This window comes from Pleurodeles waltl, chromosome 7, assembly GCF_031143425.1.
Source record: "Pleurodeles waltl isolate 20211129_DDA chromosome 7, aPleWal1.hap1.20221129, whole genome shotgun sequence".
Classification (NCBI taxonomy): Eukaryota; Metazoa; Chordata; class Amphibia; order Caudata; family Salamandridae; genus Pleurodeles; species Pleurodeles waltl.
Genome location: NC_090446.1, coordinates 356,333,957 through 356,355,501, shown reverse-complemented (window position 1 = coordinate 356,355,501; position 21,545 = coordinate 356,333,957).

Here is a 21,545-nt window from a genome sequence, read left to right as displayed (position 1 = left end):
AGGAAGGGAATACAGGCCACCATATTGCGAGTCAGACATTGCTTTGATTGGTGACTTCTTTCTTTCTTTTTTTTTCGGTCTGGTTTAGTATAATTTTGGTTCTTTCACTTATCTTGTGATCGGTTTTGTTACTTTAGACATTCCAGGAGGGTACATTTCAGTTGTTTCTGCTAAGATATAAAAAGAAATAAACAGTCTCCAGGGAGGGTGGCTGAAACCAGGCCAAGAGCAAGGAGAGCACCTTTTGAGAATTGGTGCCAGGGAAAGTAATGGGAGGGAATAAAAGCAATCATGCAGCCAAGAGAGTATAGGACAATGTACAATACAATGAGACAGGTCACATAACGTGGAAGGAATGTGAATAGCATGGAGAGACAAAGAAAGACAGAAAAACACTATAGAGAAGACCTGCGTTAGCCCAAAATAAAGACAAGAGAAAAGGAGAAGGAGAGAGAAAAGAGAAAGAGATTGCAAGAGACAAAACGTAGAGAGAAAACAGTAAAAAGAAAGAGAAGAAAAGGAGAACGAAAAATCGAAAGAGACAGCAAAAATACAAGAAACAGAGGAACAGAAAGGAGACAGAACAAAGACTAGGGAGGGGGGGAAATTCAAGTGAAGGTTAGTCCACTTACCTCTATCTGTTTCGTTCTTTTTCCCACATGCACCTCCTGAGAGCCCTATAAAGAGAAGATGACGAGAATAATATCAGGAGGATTATTCACCGACAACATCTATAAAACCAGAACTATATGGAAAAATCTTATAATTAATAAAATCACCATATATTCTGGCCACGGGCTATTTGTCATCATTGCGACACCCTGTTGCAAGCCCCCAACCCTCATTACGTTGGAATGAGGTCTCAAGCTCAGACTCCGTAGGGACACGAAGACTGGGTCAGTGTCAAGGCGACGTGCAGCATCGATAGCAGTGATGGCATCTGGCCAGGATCCCTCTGCCTATCTGTTAAAGTGAGGAGTATTTATACAGACCTACTTGGACCCCTGACGTAGGTTTGTTCCCAAACAATAGATAACAAGGCGTGCTTGGGACGGTAATTAATATAAACAATTCCCTCGAAAGCATGAAGAGAGAAAGTACCTAAAACGAACACCTACAGTTTGTTTGTCTTTGTCACCTGATGTTGACGCCTTAGTGCGGTGACACTGATAATACAAACTAAAACACTGGCCTAAGTCAAAACAAGGCAGCCATCTTAAAAGAATTAATTAAATAAATGCGCTAAAACAGAGCAAGCTAAGTAGGATAAAATTCACTTGGTGACGGGGGCACAATTCTGCACAAGTCTGCAAGCCACTGGCTAAGCTAACTCCTGTATCCCATTAAAACAAACTAGGATTCACTACACCCTCTCCATTGCCGTAACAAGTATGATGCCGTATCTGGATGCCACCGAAGGTGAATGAGTCCAAATGCTAAAAAATGCTCTGGACTAAAAGCATAAAAACTAGCTAAAAAATCTTCTAAAAAATATGTTAAAATCAATAGCTAAAAACATATCAAGAGATAGAATGTCGACAATGACAAGCACAGCAGGCCAAAGTGAGGACAATAAATGTGTACTTTGAATTTGGTATAGGAAGCCAATCATCAAGTTATGTTCGATAGTCATGATCTTGAAGTGCATCTCCGGAGTCACTGAATAGAAAGGGCCCCAAAAAAGAGGCCACATCGTCATGTGTCAGATCGATCATGGGATGGGTATATGGGTCTACAGAGCAGATGACTCTTGTAGTCTCTTGTGCAGGTCCACCTGCAGCAGTGCCATCCTCCATAGTGTAATGAGCCAACTTGGTGAGCAAGGAATGCTCGTAAGAGGCCTCGCGAATCAGCCTTAGTCTCAAGGGACATGACCGTGAATGAACCCTCATCGGGGACATCAGTAGTTCTTGGTCCGCAGGAGGCACTGGCAGAACAGCAAGACACACTATAGTCAAATATTCGAAGAGGCACCATACGCTGCGAAAGACTGGTTGCACGCACCATAGGAGTGGTCGGAATGACAATGACCAATCACGCTCCAATTCCACCAGCAAAGAAGCATCGAAGATCTGAACCATGCGATCACGGCACAGTTGAGCTGGAGGCAGTGGCTCCATTGCTTTGTGTAGCTGAAACGACACAACCACTGCGAATCAGAAGAAATAGCAGCAGTATCCCACCAACCAATATCAAAATTATTGGAAAGCCGCCAAACACACTTGAAAAGATTGAATGGATGGGTAATGGGATGACTCCGAAGACGGTTTGGAAGATGGACACGAATCCAGACCCAACAGCCTTAAAGAAATGCACAATCCCAGCAGTGCTTGAAGCATTGAAAATTCTGGAAACCAGTTCTCCAACGTGCTGGGAGAAGTTGATATTTAATAGGGATTGTATCTCGGCTGATTATCTCGCAATCTGCAGAGCATATGTCTCTCTAGCTGATGTCAATGCGACATGTTTTTGAAACAGTAGCGCCTTTAGTCTGCTCAGCTTGTCATAATTTACATTAATAGTATCAATGTGAGGCCACATGTCTGATACTTTTATCTCTCGTGTTGGTGGGGGGGAATAAAACTTCATCACAACATGTAACAACCTTAGAGACTGAAATTGCGTAGGTAATTCCTGGTTGCATACCGCAACAGCTTTGGTCGCTCAGCACCACATAACTTCCATTCGAAAGTGCATGAAATGTCGGTCGAATCAAAGGGACAGGAGTATCCTTCAGAAAACAGGCCAAGTTTGCGACCCCCGCATTGCAAAGGCCATGAAGGGACACCTGTTTGCAAATCATTGAATGACTAACAGTAGTCTCACATTCGCTTCTGCTAAGAAAGACCTCTGTTTCGCTGTTCAGACACTTATAATCAAAAGGCAACGCCCACTCTTCTTTAATATAGCTATTGCCCAGTTGCTCGTACCTGCTCATGGCAAGATGATTCAGGCATTTCGAAAAAACGAAAAGTGGAAATGGGCAGATTAATAATGCCATGTAAGAGCCAGACTGTTGAAGGACTCTCTGCCACTGTGAAAGGCAGCTTTTCTAACTTCTCTATATGAACCATGGTGAAAATTGCTTCCCTTTTAGCCATTGTCTGCTGGTCTTTGGATAAATTAAAAGCAGTGAACAATTCACTACCGTTAATGTACCTCCATGGAATTCAGCCATTTTTTAATGTCCAACCTAACTGCATGTTGGAACGCAGCTCACTTTGTCCATGATATAAATAGGACATATCCGTCTGAATTGATGACACTATGGGGCATATTTATACTCTGTTTGCGCTGGAATTGCGTTGTGTTTTTTTACGCAATTCCGACGCAAATCTAACTCCATATTTATACTTTGGCGTTAGACGCGTCTAGCGCCAAAGTCCATGGAGTTAGCGTCATTTTTTAGCGTGGACACCTACTTTGCGTTAATTATATGCAAGGTAGGCGTTCCCGTCTAAAAAATTGACTCCGAGGCATGTGCGTCGGATTTATACTCCCGGGCAAAATTCACGCCCTGGAGTGGGCGGGTCAAAAAAAATGACGTACGGCCGCTTTTGCGCAGTTTTTTAGCGCCTGGAAAAGGCAGGCGTTAAGGGACCTGTGGGCTCTGAAGGAGCCCAGAGGTGCCCTCCCATGCCCCCAGGGACCCCCCCTGCCACCCTTGCCCACCCCAGGAGGACACCCAAGGCTGGAGGGACCCATCCCAGGGACATTAAGGTAAGTTCAGGTAAGTGTTTTTTTTAAAAAAAAATTGTGGCATAGGGGGGCCTGATTTGTGCCCCCCTACATGCCACTAGGCCCAATGGCCATGCCCAGGGGACAGAAGTCCCCTGGGCATGGCCATTGGGCAAGGGGGCATGACTCCTGTCTTTGCTAAGACAGGAGTCATTTCTATGGGGGTTGGGAGTGAAAATAAAATGGCGCAAATCGGGTTGAGGCGAAAAAATTGCCTCAACCTGACTTGCCCCATTTCTTGACGCCCAAGCCCCATATCCCCCTACGCCGGCGCTGCCTGGTGTACGTCGTTTTTTTTAACGCACACCAGACGGCGCCGCCGGCTAACGCCGGCTAACGTCATTCAATAAATACGGCGCCCGCATGGCGCTTCAGAATGGCGTTAGCCGGCGCTAATTTTTTTGACGCAAAACTGCGTTAGTGCAGTTTTGCGTCAAAAAGTATAAATATGGGCCTATGTTTGTCAGTGAATAAATTCTGTTGGACAAGGTGTTCATGCCGTTATCGACAACAGCTAAAGCCTTTTCTAAGTTTTCCCAATTTGCTTTAAGTGCGCAGCAGCTTCGATCTGAGAAAGCTTCCAGATCTCATTATACATAGCATATACGAATCTTTTAGAGCATTGTTTTCTAGGACCTAGCAAAAAGTCCTGCAAGTCTACATCATCAGAAAGTGTTAAGATGTTCTTTAACTGCGGCTAATGTGTTAGGCTGTACCCATTGTTGGCACAGTTTACCCACACTATATGTTGTAACTATACCTGTGTGTTGACCCGAGATAAAGCGATGGTCTGGCCGGCTGATCTTGAAACCCCCTGAGGAATTAAAAAAACGTGCCTGACATCAATTGGTGTCTATTGGCCAAATTAACCACCCACCGGGCCTGTAAAGTGAAGAGCTATAAGTACCAGCCTGAAACTTTGCATCTAGTTCTTCATAGGTGACATTCAGGAAGAATTGCCAATCGTCAGTCTTCGCTGGTATGGGGATACTGGGAATTTTTTGTGTCATGCCCAGTGAAATAAGTAAACGTATCTGAATAACGTTACTGCCTCCCCACAGGTGGTGTAGAACAGTGTTCCTACTGTGTGGAATTAAGTACTGGTCTGTGTCTAGTACCACGGTGCAGGTGGTAATGTCCCCAGTTATTACATCAGAACCTTTCCCCATAATTCACTGTATGTCTTTACATGTCATCACTTTCAAACATTGAATAATCCTTCATTTCAGTTAACATAGAATCAACTGTTTGGACCTCCCAATCATCAGATACAACACCAGGTGTAATGACATCTGTCATCAAAATCTTGAATACATATGGAATCTGAATGACCTCAGTAGGCCTGTATATTTTAAATGGAACATTGTCCCTCACAATACCATCAGGAATAGGCACAGCTGAAATATTCACAAGTCTCTTCGGACCTTATGTGAAGAATGAAAAGGGGTTAAGACTTCATCTACAACCTCAACTGAGGAGCGTTCAGGAAGGTAATGACCATTTATAAGCAAAAAGAAAACTGTCACAAACCCAATCCATAGAAACAATGCAAAAATGTCAAACAGAACCATAAATAGTTCCATGGGTAGATTAACTAGTTAATTTTAAGCCATAGGTACAGTTTAAGTGTCTTTGATAAATTTTCAATCTCTGGAGTGGAAGAGTCTGAAGAAAAGTCGTCAATGCCGATGAAATAACCAAAGGCAGTCTCTGCAAATACGGAAGCTGGTGCATTACTGGTAGATTGATCCACTTCACGTGGAGGCTCATAGTAGATGGTGTCATCAGTCTGTGTAGTGTTGGTGTAAAAAACAGCCAAATCTTGGACAGGGGCTGTCGTTGATGTGGTAACTGGAATCAGCAAGAGCTCATTTTACGCCCTCCCCATGGTCGAGGAGGTGTTTGAAATGTCGATGGACATTGTTATGTAGTCTCAAGCAGTGTTGTTAATTCTACTTTGAAGAAGTATGCCCTGTTGGGTAGTGAGAGGGGATGGGGAACTACCCAAGGGACCTCTGGGTCTACTGCGCAGGATCGGCCACATGTGAACTTTGACGTCATCAATGGAAATTAATCTCTTTGCTCAGGAACCAGGAAGTGGTGGTAAGATGACAGTTCTGCTACCTTGTACTCCCAAGACTGGGACTGGTACTCTGTAGGATGGGGCGAATACCTTTTTTACAGCGATCTTCTCATGAACCAGATCCCCGACTTTAGGAATCCAGCCAGTGGAAGATGTTGGTAAATCCCCTATTCCTAAAGTGGCAGCACTGGCGGATGATTTATCATCACAAAATTGCTGAAGCTCCTGTAAGACAGTGAGATGTTCATTTATGTCAAACGGTGTGTCTGCTGCCACCAAACCAGGGCCATCAAGATCTGGGACATCCATAGGTATCGCAAAGAGAACCTCATAAAGAGTGCATCCCCCCAAGGACCGTCTTGGCAGATTGTTCAGTGCTTTCTGGACACCATATAGGTGACAGCAGCACCGCCACGCCAGCAAAACACTGCTGACCGTATCAGGAGCAAGGATACGGCCTGGTGGTGTTTTGCTGGTGGACGCTGCTGCTGACAGCAGCGCCACGGAGCGTCTCCAACCGGAGGAGCCCTTGCAAGCAGTTAAGTCGGGTTCTCCAACTGGAGAGGGGGTTGGGGGGTGTCGTATGTATGTGGGGGTGTATGTAGTGGTGTGCATGCATGCGGGTGTGAGTCGTGTAGGATGCATGCATTAATGAGTGATTGTGAGTGTTGTGTGTTGTGAATGCATGTGTGTGACAAGGTGTGTGTTGCGGGGGTATGTATGTGTGCATGCATGGGTGGTGGTGGGTATGCATGTGTGCATGTGTGTATATGGTTGCGCGTGTGTATATTTGCGGGGGCAGGAGTTTGGGGGGTGGAGGAGGGTTCTGTGGAGGGACAGGGGGCTGAGAGAGACCCCTATCAGAGCCAGGGAAGGGATTCCCTGGCACTGATAGTGCCTACTGCCATGGTTTTCATGGCGGTATGTTTGGCATGAAAACCATAGCGGTAGGCCGGGTCGTAATCCCGAGGGTGGGATTGTGGCGGCCTCCGGGCTGGAGGCTGAACTCTCCAGCCCAGCGGCTGTTACCACCCTGGCGGTCAGTGTGTTAAAGTGGCGGTTTTTATTGCCAGTAACCGCCATGGTCCAAATTCAATTTTTTTACCGCCGGCCTGTTGGCGGTATTACCGCCGCTTTAGCACCGACCGCCAGGGTTGTAATGAGGGCCATGATCTTGAAGAATGTCCTCAAAGTTATCGAAAGGAAGTGCACCCAGGAATTAATCCACACCATTAGATGTCAGATTGATGAAAGATTTGGCAGACGGATCCCCCGAGCAGTAGTGCACAGCAGCCTCAGGCACAGGATGACCCTCGAGGGCAGCACCATCCAAGGTGCCTAAAGGACCCAGATAGTCCATTAAGGGCGGCTTGTCAGTGGCCTCGCGAATCAGCCTCAGTCTCATGGGGCATGACCTTGAAGGAACCCTCATCCGGAACATCAGCAGTTCTTGGTCCACAGGAGGCACTGGCGGAACAACAAGGCACACCGAAGGTAGATGTTTGAAGAGGCACCAGGTGCAATTAAAAACTGGTTGCACACACCATAAGACTGATCGGAATGACAGTGCCCAATCATGCTCCAATTCTTCCAGCAATGAATTGCACCATGTAATCACGACACAGCTGGGCTGGTGGTGGTAGCTCCATTAGTCCGCATAGCTTTGAAGGCACAGCCACTGCGTATCAGGAACAGCAGCAGCAGTATCCTGACAATCAATAGCAAAGTCACAGGAAAGCCTCCAAACACACTTAAAAGAGTGAATGGATGGCCGCAGGAATGACTCCGAAGACAGTCTGGAAAATGGTAACAAATTCAGACTCGACAGCCTTAAAGAAGTGCACAATCCCTGTAGTCTTTGAAGCATTGAATATTCTGGATATCAGCTCTCCAAAGTGCTTATGAACATTGGTATTTAATAGGGATTGTATATCGGCTGATGATCTTGCTATCTGGAGAGCATACGTCTCTCTAGCCGATGTCAACTCAACTTGTTTCTGGAACAGTAGCGCCTTTAGTCTGCTCAGCTTGTCATAATTAACATTAGTAGTATCAATGTGAGGCCACATTTCTGCTACTCTTATTTCTGGTGTGGGGGGGAATAAAACATGTCCGCAACAAGTTACAATCTTAGAGGCTGAAATTGCGTAGGCAATTCCTGGTCTCATACTTCAACAGCTCTGTTCTTTCAGGACCACATAATTTCCATTTGAAAGTGTATGAAATGCTGGACGAATCATAAGTACATGTGCTGCCTTTTTCCTACATAACACCATGCCCTATGGGTTACCTAGGGCTTACATTAGAGATGACTGATATGTAGAAAAAGAGAAGTTTAAGGCTTAGCAAGTAGTTTTAAATGCCAAGTCAAAGTGGCAGTGAAACTGTACACACAGGCATTGCACTGACAAGCCTGAGACATGGTTAAGGGGCTACTTATGTGGGTGGCACAATCAGTGCTGCAGGCCCAATAGTATCATTTAATTTACAAGCCCTGGGCACCGATAGATAGTGCATTTTACTAGGGACACAAAGGTAAAGGAAATAAGCCATTTGGGTAGGAACCAATGTTACCATGTTTAGGGGAGAGAGCATATGCACTTTAGCACTGGACAGCAGTGGCAAAGTGCACAGAGACCCAAAACTAGCATAAACAGTGTTAGAAAAGTTGAGGGAGGCAGGCAAAAAGTTAGGGGATGACCACCCTAAGGCTCTCAGTTCTAACAGGCATCCCGAGTGCAGGCTCATAACACAAACTCTTTTTCGTTTTTTTTAAATGCGTCAGTGCATTCAACATTAAATTGTACCTGATCTTAAACATCATTACATTTCAATTTCATTACAGTGACTACAGTACCAAACAATTTCAAGAAACATGTAAACCTCCCTCTAGGTGGTTGGCTGATTCAACTTCAGAATTGCAGAAACATATTCCTTACAAATTTTGCTCACACCTACACACTATGGTAAATGACTTTTCTTTACAGTACTGCTGTAAATCTCATGCCGATTCCCAGATAAATGATTCAACAGGGAAATTGTATCCAGTTTACAATCTTCTTTTGACTTTGATGCAATTAGTAAAAAACGTATATACTACACTAAGGCTCAATTACATAGCAAGTTTAGATTCTGTCAATCTCTTTTCAATATTGGTGAGAAAAGAAAAAGGTATTTCAGTATACACTTGTGGGATTCTACCCCACATGAGAACTTTATTCAAAAATTGGAATGCAAAAAGGAACTGTGACTCCTCATGGAGGGATATTAAAAAGAATGCTTGGCACAAGTAAATAACTGTGTACCATTCTGCTTCTGATGGAATTTGAAGTAGAATCTCTGATGGATTTAGTACCACTGGAAAACAAAGAACAACTATTTTGTTATTTTTTTCTAGACCTTGTATGATTCTTCATTTGCCACTCCGCTTTTTAATTCCCATCACCAGAGAATTGTAATGACTACCAAGCACTCCTCGAAGAATCCCTTGCTCAATCATTTTTTCAATCACTGGTTTCATTACCTCTTCTGTGTCTTTTGTAAGACTGTAGTGCCTCATCCTAGGAAATATTACATCTGATTTTATCTTGATTTTGACTGGCTTTTTCCTTTAATCAAACCAATTGCTTTTTCTGTGAAAGCCTATAAATCGCCTTTGGCATGTCTAAATCCAGAGGCAGGTCCTCTTTTATCAAGACTTGGAACAATTAAACTCTCAACTTTTCTGAACTGAGTTTGAAAATTGAGCCCTCGTCTTAGGTTTCAACTGCAATGCCATTTAGTGTGCATTAAATTATGCTGCACATTTTACAAAGCCGATCCCTTCCAAGTAAGTTTACAGGACTCGAATCAAGTAAGATGAATTGGTCTTTATTCTCCATCTGACCAATTTTAAATGAAACATCTGCCGTAACCTGATAAACAATGTATTTATTACTAATTCCTACAACTTGGGCTTCTCTTCCAGAGATGGATAGGTTTGGAACTTCCACAGAATGGGTAGTAGAACGGGTAGCTCTGTATCAATCAAAAATGAAAAGGGTTGTCCACTGATGTCTCTGTCAACAAATGGGCCACATTGATCTGCCTCTAGAACTGTTCCAAGTAAGCAACTCTCTTCTCCCCTGAGGCACCATCGTTGTGAACTACCCCCCCCCATCTCACCTTTCATATATATTGTATTTTGCTGATACCCTGAATTAATTGGCATTTTATTTCTATTTTTTGCGGCATTACTGGAGCTGTTGGCAATTCTACTCGAAATGATTTCTGATTTAGCACATTCTCTTCTGAATTATAAATACTCCATATCATATCATTTCTCTGCATATGTGGATTAGGCTCTGAATTTCTATGATTTCTATTATGGCTCTGTCAACACTCCCTCTTTCAATGCCCCATCCTCCCTCAAAAATGGCATTGTATTAGTTTTCAACATATCCCATCACTTTCACCACCCTGCATTGCCTGATTCATTCCCTTCACTCCATTTGGTGCAAAATTATTAATAATTTAATCCATTTGATTCCAGAAACTTGTCACAAACTATCTCGCGTGAACAATCATCAGCTTTTCTTTAAGCTCTTATGGCATGCTTTTTTGCCAACATCAAGATTCCATCTGTACCCTTTGACTGCCAACATAATTCATTCTGCTGAATATGATTACTTATTTAAGCTTCTAATTAATTTGTGGAAGAAAAACAAAACCACTAATACCATCTCTGGGTTTTCAACTCTGCTATGCTTTTTGTAAATACGCATCAACCTAACGTAAAAGGAATATTTTGCTTCCTGTGTGGTTCTCAAAATTTTATGCCAATATATATCCTTCTCAGGGACTTGCTTTTTCAAATATGCCATGACTGCCTTGTATTTATCTGCTACTGGTGCAGCTGGTGCATTGTTGAGACCAAGCCTTGTTAGTTCTTGCGCAGGCCACACAGCAACCACTTTACATTCTTTTTTTCATTTTTTAAAAACTTTATTTATCATTTTCACATGGCATACAGCAAAGCAAACAAGTCACAATAATCTGTGAAAAGAGGAGAGGACAGGGCGATTAAAATACGTTTCAAAGTTTGGAAATTGAAATATGACAAGCATATTTATACTACAGTTATATTGCTAGGGAATAGGATAGCAAATACAATCATAGCAGTTACGTTGGTTGTACATGGATGCGTTATAAATGGGCTGTAGGTTCGTGTTCCGTCATGTTTCCGTGTGGTGCTGTCAGTCTGAAGGTGTGATGTCTAGGGTACGTAAATAGTCTCTCAGCGGCTGCTAAATGTTTTTGAGTCCAGACATGTGGGGCTGGAGTGACACATAGATTTCACTGGTGTTATCACAGTAAATGAGGCTTCTCAGCCACTGCTTGGCTGTGGCTGAGTGCTTGGTGCCCCAGAGGAGGGCTATCTCCCTTTTCGCCAATAGGAGTCCAATAGCATTTAAGCGCCTTATACTGTTAGGTATACCTCTCATGTATCCTAATAGAGCCATCAGTGGGTCGGGGTAGAGCATCGTGCTCAACCTCTGCGAGAGCCGATCAAATACATCAAACCATAGAGGCTAATGGGGTTGCATGTCCATGTCTTATATGAGAAGTCGGCCAGGTGTGTGCAGCATTTAGGCAGGCAGAGGAGCGGGAGGGGTCCATACGGGCTATGGTACCATGTGTAATGTAGGCCCTGCATAGGAATTTGAAAGGTGTGAGTTTGTGCCAGTGATTAAAGGATACTAAACGGGTTCAGGCACAACGCCGTCCATATTTTCTTGGATAGGGGCTGCCCCAAGTCTGTTTCCCAGGTTTCCTTGAGTTTCACGTCTCAAACAGGTAAGATGGCAATGCACGCATGGCAGAGTTTGAAGGTGAGTAGTGCCCCAGGGGTGCTGTGATGACTAGAGTGAGGGAGGCAAATTAAGCTGGGGCCAGTGAGTTTGAAGGGGACGGGGCACGTAGAGTGCTTTGTACATGGCAGAACACAAAGGCCCTCATTATGACATTGGCGGTAAGTGCATTTTACGGCCACACTGACTGCCGCCAACATACCGCGCCCGCGGTGGTATACCGCTACGTGTATTATGACACACACATAGAAATCCGCCACTATACAGACACACACACAAGTCTGCCACACCAAAGGTCAGTGATAAAATGGCGGTACCAAAACCCACACCGTTACGCCAACAGAAATATGCCCACCGCATCATGACCCACAAATCACCGCAGCGACATTCAACTGCGGTAAACCATTGGCGGTACATACCGCCAAGCTCAAAATACACACACACATACAAAACACCACTACATTGATCAATTTAAATAACGCACACCTGACACCCATACACACGCCAAACCCACACACCCACACCACTATAAAACACACACCTACATTACCCACAACCCTTTACCACTACAAACAATTTACAACAGAGAGAGAGACACGCCAGGCGCACCCACAGAACCAGAGTCACAGAACACCATCAGCCATACACCATCCACGCACCTCACAGAACACACCCCAACACATCACCCCATACACCCTCACACACACCACACACTACACCCATGGCACCACAAAGACACCCCAGATTCTCAGAGGAGGAGCTAAGGGTCATGGTGGAGGAAATCATCTGGGTAGAGCCACAGCTATTCGGATCACAGGTGCAGCAACGTCCATTGCAAGGAAGATGGAACTATGGCGGTGTGAGAAAGTAGCCTCTTTCTAGCCTTGTTACCCCCACTTTTGGCCTGTTTGTGAGTATATGTCAGGGTGTTTTTACTGTCTCACTGGGATCCTGCTAGCCAGGGCCCAGTGTTCATAGTGAAAACCCTATGTTGTAAGTGTGGTTGTTATGTGTCACTGGGATCCTACTAGGCAGGACCCCATTGCTCATAATTTTGTGGCCTATATGTATGTGTTACCTGTGTGATGCCTAACTGTCTCACTGAGGCTCTGCTAACCAGAACCTCAGTGGTTATGCTCTCTCTGCTTTCCAAATTGTCACTAACAGGCTAGTGACCAATTTCACCAATTCACATTGGCATACTGGTACACCCATATAATTCCCTAGTATATGGTACTGAGGTACCCAGGGTATTGGGGTTCCAGGAGATCCCTATGGGCTGCAGCATTTCTTTTGCCACCCATGGGGAGATCTGACAATTCTTACACAGACCTGCCAGTGCAGCCTGAGTGAAATAACGTCCATGTTATTTCACAGCCATTTACCACTGCACTTAAGTAACTTATAAGTCACCTATATGTCTAACCTTCACCTGGTGAAGGTTGGGTGCAAAGTTACTTAGTGTGTGGGCACCCTGGCACTAGCCAAGGTGCCCCCACATTGTTCAGGGCAAATTCCCCGGACTTTGTGAGTGCGGGGACACCATTACACGCGTGCACTATACATAGGTCACTACCTATGTATAGCGTCACAATGGTAACTCCGAACATGGCCATGTAACATGTCTAAAATCATGGAATTGTCACCCCAATGCCATTTTGGCATTGGGGAGACAATTCCATGATCCCCCGGGTCTCTAGCACAGAACCCGGGTGCTGCCAAACTGCCTTTCCGGGGTTTCCACTGCAGCTGCTGCTGCTGCCAACCCCTCAGGCAGGTTTCTGCCCTCCTGGAGTTCAGGCAGCCCTGGCCCAGGAAGGCGGAACAAAGGATTTCCTCTGAGAGAGGGTGTAACACCCTCTCCCTTTGGAAATAGGTGTGAAGGCTGGGGAGGAGTAGCCTCCCCCAGCCTCTGGAAATGCTTTGATGGGCACAGATGGTGCCCATCTCTGCATAAGCCAGTCTACACCAGTTCAGGGATCCCCCCAGCCCTGCTCTGGCATGAAAATGGAAAAGGAAAGGGGAGTGACCACTCCCCTGACCTGCACCTTCCAGGGGAGGTTCCCAGAGCTCCTCCAGTGTGCCCCAGACCTCTCCCATCTTGGATTCAGAGGTGTTGCTGGCACACTGGACTGCTCTGAGTGGCCAGTGCCAGCAGGTGACGTCAGAGACTCCTTCTGATAGGCTCCTACCTCTGTTAGTAGCCAATCCTCCTTCCTAGGTTGCCAACCCTCCTTTTCTGGCTATTTAGGGTCTCTGCTTTGGGGAATTCTTTAGATAACGAATGCAAGAGCTCACCAGAGTTCCTCTGCATCTCCCTCTTCACCTTCTGCCAAAGGATCGACCGCTGACTGCTCAGGATGCCTGTAAAACTGCAACAAAGTAGCCAGACGACTACTAGCAACCTTGTATTGCTTCATCCTGCCGGCTTTCTCGACTGTTTCCAGGTGGTGCATGCTCTGGGGGTAGCCTGCCTCCTTCTTGCACCAGGAGCTCTGAAGAAATCTCCCGTGGGTCGACGGAATCTTCCCCCTGCAACCGCAGGCAACAAAAGACTGCATCACTGGTCCTCTGGGTCCCCTCTCAGCACGACGAGCGTAGTCCCTGGAACTCAGCAACTCTGTCCTAGTGACTCCCACAGTCCAGTGACTCTTCAGTCCAAGTTTGGTGGAGGTGAGTCCTTGCCTCCCCACGCTAGACTGCATTGCTGGGTACCGCATGATTTGCAGCTGCTCTGGCTCCTGTGCACTCTTCCAGGATTTCCTTCATGCACAACCAAGCCTGGGTCCCAGACACTCTAACCTGCAGTGCACAACCTTCTGAGTTGTCCTCCGGCATTGTGGGACTCCCTTTTGTGACTTCGTGTGGACTCCGTTATACTCTTCTTCCAAGTGCCTGTTCCGGTTCTTCTGCGGGTGCTGCCTGCTTCTGTGAGGGCTCCCTGACTTACAGGGTGCCCCCTCTGTCTCCTCATCCAAGTGGCGACATCCTGGTCCCTCCTGGGCCACAGCAGCATCCAAAAACCCTAACCGCGACCCTTGCAGCTAGCAAGGCTTGTTTGCAGTCTTTCTGCGTGGGAACACCTCTGCAAGCTTCTTCACGATGTGGGACATCGATCCTCCAAAGGAGAAGTTCCTAGTCCTCTTCATTCTTGCAAAACACCAAGCTTCTTCAATCCGATGGCCGCTTCCTTGCACCTGTTGTATAGAAAGGTACACTGTTCCAAAGAAACGATTAATAGATGCAGGAACGGAGAGTGTCAGGGATATCTATGATATCAGGAGAGCCCTCAAGCACCCAAGGGGTTACAGGTATCATCACTGGGCTGTCTCCTCGTTAGACCGGTGCTGCAATGTCTGGTGGACCACCCCGGCAATGGGGATGGTGCTAAACCGGAGGCAATTTGCCAGGTAGAGGTCTGAAACGAATACTGACTAAGAAGATAGAAAAGGTGTAAGTGTGTAGGAGAGAGTGAAAAGGTTAAAATTAGCTCTGTGCCTCAAACATCACTTTAATGAATCATGGAAAAAGGCATAGGTCAAGATTAAAAATAATCCAGAGTATAGGTGGGAATAATGTCCCACTGAACTCTATGTGGAAGATGAGGTACTGCGCCTAATCCTGTTAGTTTGTGATCAACATGTTTTGCATCTTTTATGGGTCAATAAATTATCCCGCGACGCTTCTTCAGGACCCGGAAAAATACTTCTCCTATTCAAAACAAGAAATACTAGAATGTCACTTACAAACTGCAGACAAGTTGTCAATGTCAGTTGGTCAATTAGTCGCCCTGCATATAAGTGAGAGACAAATAAGTATTAGTGCAAAGGTACAAATAAGCTCAAAATACAGTGTAAACACAGCAAAAACAGCAAAAGACAGCAACCCCAAAGTGCCACAAATTAAAATGATAGAGGGGCTTACCATCCCACATTCAAGATTGAGCTTCCTAGGACCGCGCTAGCCACAACCAAGGAAGTATTACTAGGTATAGAAATAACATGGTAACAAACATATGTACACAATAGTAGGTCACAAAGGAAGCGCCAAAACCATCACTAAGAAATTGGTCAAGTCACACATGTAATAATGGTTTTCAATGTCGGAGTGTCAAACATCAGTCAGTGGGAACTAAAACTTTACTGCAAGGTCTAGTTACCACATGAGTCCAAAACCAAACTAAAATTAAAAGGTCCATAGCCCCAAGTATAGGCTAGGGGTCCTTTGTGTATCAGAGAATACACTACTAAAAAATGCATAAGGCAATTCAAAACGGTGGACTTGGAAAAATTTGTGAATATCAGATAAGGCATATATTAACATCCGTGTGTATGAGTGTGCACAGCAATGAATTAATGCTTAATACCACGTTTCAAAAGTGGAGGGCAGCCTTTTAAAAAAACCCGTGTCTAATAGTGCACTTACTTCTTTTGGCTCCCTGGTCCAACTGGAAACCTGCCCATATGCCGCACGCCTGTAGACGCGTGTGTGTCGTTTCAGAGCTGTTTAAATACTATTTCTGAGACGCGGCTTAACCGCGTCCCGATCCGGAGGGATCCGGCCAGTCACTGTAAATAGTAAAAATAGAAAACGGACAATAGTTTTTTGCGGTGGCCATATTGGAAGAGGTTGCTCAATCTACTATCGCATGAAACTGCTCTTGTATAGCTAAATTTCGTGGTAGGAAAACTAATATAACTCAGCCTCGAGTGGATCTCAAAGAAAACAAAAAATAAACAACAAACAAATCGGCATTATTAGATACACTAGTCCAAAAACAATATCCTTGTTTAATGATGTAGCAAGGAAAACTATATTCCGGCCAATGGGCATAGAAATCGACGAAACACAGCAAGTATGTGAGGGGGCGGCCATTTTACTAGAGGTAATGCAACCTACAGCTGAATCAACTGCCATTCCCAAACAAGGTTCTTTGAAAAACAAGCATAGGTAAATAACACACTGCCGCCCTGCCAAACAAATGGCTAATTACTTCCTCACAGATCTGCATATCAGATGACTCCACAGGCGGGGGGTCCGAATCCATAAGAGAGGACATACCAGTCCGGATTCTGGAAAATAGAACCCCACCAGGGTCAAAATTTGTGAATGTTATTAGTCTTGTCAAAGGTCATGGAAGGATCTGTGAGTCATCTTCGGCAATCAGGGAATAAAAAATTACCGACATATGAACACAAAAATAGAGTATACTCTAGAATAGCATACTAGGGTGTCAAAGAATTCCAGGGGATTTCATCATTCAGACCTTGAATATAGGTCTTGAGTCTGAAAACCCATCTTTGTTCAACTTTAAATAAAAAATTGGGATCGTTGCTGTTATATCTTGGTACCTGTAATACAATCCACCACATATCATCAGGACCATGATTGGCTTCTAGGAAGTACGAACTCAATTTAGTTGTAATACAGGAGCATCTAACATTGCTCTGGTGTTCATTGATTCTTTGTTTTACCGGACGAGTTGTCATACCGATATATTTCAAGTTACAAGGACAGGAGATCAAGTAAATGCACTGTCGTGTGTTGCAATTGGTATGTTTATTCAGATGCCAGGTACCGAAATGTTCAATGTCCACTCTGTCAATACGCTTGGTAGGCGGGCAAACATTACAGGAGCCACACGGATAATGTCCGGTGACCGGAGGCAAATTCCTTAGAGTGGTTTGTTTGACTGAGCCAGTTTGTGCGCGCGGACGAGTGTGAACAATTAAATCTCGTATGTTGGGAGATCTCTTAAAAGCAAACAAGGGCCTCGGAATCTGGATGCCGCCACTCTGTAGAATATTCCAACGCCTATTAATGAGTTTCTTTACAGAGTTGGACAGCGGGGTGCATGTGGACACACATGTCAGTCGATTCTCCGGTTCCCTAGACACCGGTGCCAGCAGAGCATCTCTAGGATTATTACGAGTCCTCTTGTAAGCAGGATTAATAATCTTTTTGGGATGGTGTCGATTGATAAGTTTCTGTTTAAGGTCAAGCTTCCTTGCACCCTCAGCTGGCATTTCCTGGGCTCCTGCCCACTCTCGACACTGTCGCGACTCTTGGACTTGGTCCCCTTGTCTTACAGGTACTCAGGTCCGGAAATCCACTGTTGTTGCATTGCTGGTGTTGGTTTTCCTTGCAAAATCCCCCTATCACGACTTCTGTGCTCTCTGGGGGTAGTAGGTGCACTTTACACCTACCTTTCAGGGTTTTGGGGTGAGCTATTTTTCTAACCCTCACTGTTTTCTTACAGTCCCAGTGACCCTCTACAAGCTCACATAGGTTTGGGGGCCATTCGTGGTTCGCATTCCACTTTTGGAGTATATGGTTTGTGTTGCCCCTATACCTATGTGCTCCTATTGCAACTTTACACTGTTTGCATTACTTTTCTTGCTATAACCTGCATAAGTTTGGTTTGTGTACATATATCTTGTGTATATTTCTCATCCTCATACTGAGGGTACTCACTTAGATACTTTTGGCATATTGTCATAACGCAGTTTTGCATCAAAAAAATTAGCGCCGGCTAACGCCATTCTGAAGCACCATGCGGGCGCCGTATTTAATCAATGACGTTAGCCGGCGTTAGCCGCCGGCGCTGCCTGGTGTGCGTGGAAAAAAACGACGTACACCAGGCAGCGCCGGCGTAGGGGGATATGGAGCTTGGGCGCCAAAAATGGGGCAAGTCAGGCTGAGGCAAATTTTTCGCCTCAACTCGATTTGCGCCATTTTTTTCGACTCCCAACCCCCATAGAAATGACTCCTGTCTTAGCAAAGACAGGAGTCATGCCCCCTTGCCCAATGGCCATGCCCAGGGGACTTCTGTCCCCTGGGCATGGTCATTGGGCATAGTGGCATGGAGGGGGGGCACAAATCAGGCCCCCCTATGCCACAAAGAAAATTTTAAAAAATACTTACCGGAACTTACCTTAATGTCCCTGGGATGGGTCCCTCCAGCCTTGGGTGTTCTCCTGGGGTGGGCAAGGGTGACAGGGGGTGTCCCTGGGGGCATGGGAGGGCACCTCTGGGCTCCTTCCGAGCCCACAGGTCCCTTAACGCCTGCCTGGTCCAGGTGCTAAAAAACGGCGCAAAAGCGGCCGTACGTCATTTTTTTTGACCAGCCCACTCCCGGGCATGAATTTTGCCCAGGAGTGTAGATACGGCGCACATGCCTCGGAGTCAATTTTTTAGACGGGAACGCCTACCTTGCATATCGTTAACGCAAAGTAGGTGTCCATGCTAAAAAATGACGCAAACTCCATGGACTTTGGCGCTAGACGCGTCTAACGCCAAAGTATAAATATGGAGTTAGTTTTGCGTCGGAATTGCGTAAAAAAAAAACGACGCAATTCCGGCTTAAACTGAGTATAAATATGCCCCAAAGTACCTTTATTTTTAGTATATCTGTGTATTGTGTTTTCTTATGATATTGTGCATATGACACCAGTGGTAAAGTAGGAGCTTTACATGTCTCCTAGTTCAGCCTAAGCTGCTATGCCATAGCTACCTTCTATCAGCCTAAGCTGCTAGAAACACCTCTTCTACACTAATAAGGGATAACTGGACCTGGCACAGGGTGTAAGTACCTCTGGTACCCACTACAAGCCGGGCCAGCCTCCTACAGGCGGGGAGTCGTGGCCAGGGTCAACACCGTGGAACAGCACCCTAGAACAAGGGACGACATCAGGAAGAGGTGGAACGACCTATGGGGGAAGGTGTGTTTCATAGTTGCAACAGAGGACTGGCGGTGGACCCCCACCTCCTCCCCCACAACTAACAACATGGGAGGAGCAAGTCTTGGCGATCATGCATCCTGAGGGCCTGGCAGGAGTAGCAGGAGGACTGGACTCTGGTAAGTCAAATCTTAACTACTTTCACCCCCCTACCTGCATGCCATCACATACCCCTACTCCTACCCCCACCCCCATCACCCCACCACCTCACATACACCCCACCATCACAACCCACCCCTTCCAGTACCCAGCACTGCATGCAACACCAATGCATGGACACCACCCACAGCCCTGCATGGACACCCATCACCACAGCATGCACAGCAGTGATAATCACTTAGCCAACCAAATTACAACTCACACAAGCCAAAGCTGCCTTGGTAATAACAACCATAGAGGGAAACATGCCCATGCACAAGATGTCACACGCAGTAACAATAGCACTGCATTTAGATCCCCACACGACCCCCACACAACGTCACCGGAGAGGAGGTGCCAGCAACATCCAGTCCCCCCCCAGAAGAGGCCCACAGTGATGACAGCACCTCTGCACCCCTGGATCAGGATGGCCAACCTGGCCCATCAGGGACCTCTGGACAGTCAGTTACCCAAGCACAGTTCCATACCACCACAGAGCCACCCCACTCGGGAAACACCAGCACAGCACCCGTCCCAGCGGGCCCATACCACTGTCCCCAGGACACGTCAATCAGCAGTGTGTCCACCACTACAGGGACCCTAGGACACCCCACAAACACAGGACGATCAGGGACCTGGGGTCAGTGGCAGTGGGCACACGGTTCAGGGGACAGAGGCACAGGACAACAGGGAAGCTGGGAGGACTGCTGTGCGAGAGGGGGAGGACAGGTCCAGGGAACTGACTCTCCATGAGGCACTCACCGACATCCTGGAAGCATATCACCATTCCCAGGAGACGATGGGCCAGATACTGGCCAAGTTGCAGGAGACCCAGCGGCTGCAGGAGGGACAGTACCTGGGGACCAGGGAGGACCTGAAGGACATCCACACCACCCTGGTCTCCATTGCAGGGGTGCTGGACATGGCCAACACCATGAGGGAGGCACTGACACAAGCCACACCGATGAACAGCCTTCCACCTCCGCTGACGCTAGTGGACCCGCAGCCCCGCCACAGGAACAACAGGCCACCAGCACCCCACCCCCTGCAGAAGGAGAACTACCCCGCGATCCAGGCAGAAGCCCGAGAACATTGCCAAGACCCCCACCAGGAAATAAGACTCTCCTGATTGTCACCCTCATGTCCCAATCAGTCACCCTGTCCACTTTGAACTGCCATTGCTCCACTTCCTATGCCCCCTTGGACAGTGCACCTGTAATCCACATAGACTGGATTCTATCCTGGAATTTCCTCCGCCATCTCCCAATCCCATTACACATCCCCATGTACTTCTCAGCACTGAAATAAACACCCTAGGAAAAAACAAGTATAGAGTATGTCAAATGATTTAAGGATGTAGTTGTTGACCAATCAGTAGACATTGCAAATAGACTGTACAGTGATGTATACATAGTTATACATAGTTATGACCAGTAATGTGCTGCAGTCAATACACCAGGAGCCACAGGAGGGCACAAATATCTGCAAATAGACATGTTAAAGGATACAATAAGTAGCCTTTGTAGCATGAACAGCAGCCAGCCAGAGAAAATTCACTTCACATTACAGCAACGGAAGTTGAAGTTACAGTGTCTTACCTGTGTGTCACTGGACGTACTGTTGTATTATAGTTGTTCTGTTGTCCACATCCTCTTCCTCTGCCTCCTCTTCATCACAGTCCACAGGCTCCACCGCTGCCACACGACCATCTCCAGCCTCATCCTATTGCAGAAAAGGCACCTGGTGTCTCAAGGCCAGGTTGTGCAACATGCAACGATGATCTGGCACACCTTCTTGGGTGAGTAGCACAGGGATCCACTTGTCAGATGGAGGCACCTGAACCTGGCATTCAGGAGGCCAAAGGTGCGCTCAGTGATCCTCCTTGTTCGCCCATGTGCCTCATTGTAACGTTCCTCTGCCCTTGTCCTGGCATTTCTCACTGGGGTCAGTAGCCATGAGAGGTTGGGGTAACCAGTGTCACCTATAAATATTGAGGGA